Raw genomic sequence first — 390 nt, 5'->3', positions numbered from 1 at the left:
CCCGCCAGCCCCCAGCCTGGGGCGCTGACCCGAGCCCCTCGGCCACCGCTGGCCTCCCTCCTGCTTCACTGCAGCTGCGGCAGCTTTAAGAAAAAAACCAACAAAAAAACCCCAACCTGATCCACTGCTATTGGCTGCCTCCAGGAGCCCTGGGGGAAATGTCTGTGCCACAGGACCCCCGCAGCAGCCCCTTGCTGTGCCACCAACCCCGGGGCAGCGGGCGAGGGGGGAGCCCTGGGTGCTGCCGGCTGCGGAGCCTGGGCCGTTCGTGGTCTGTGTGATGGGAACTGTCTTATGAACTGGAAAAAAAAAAATAAAGTTTATTTTCTATAGTCACTGCTTCAGCCTGTTCTCTGCCACCCCTGCAGTCAGTCTCTGTCCCCTGCCTGG

The sequence above is a fragment of the Pterocles gutturalis genome, unplaced genomic scaffold (assembly GCF_000699245.1).
Source record: "Pterocles gutturalis isolate BGI_N339 unplaced genomic scaffold, ASM69924v1 scaffold13938, whole genome shotgun sequence".
In the NCBI taxonomy this organism is placed as follows: domain Eukaryota; kingdom Metazoa; phylum Chordata; class Aves; order Pterocliformes; family Pteroclidae; genus Pterocles; species Pterocles gutturalis.
Note: the sequence above shows the minus strand (reverse complement) of the source record.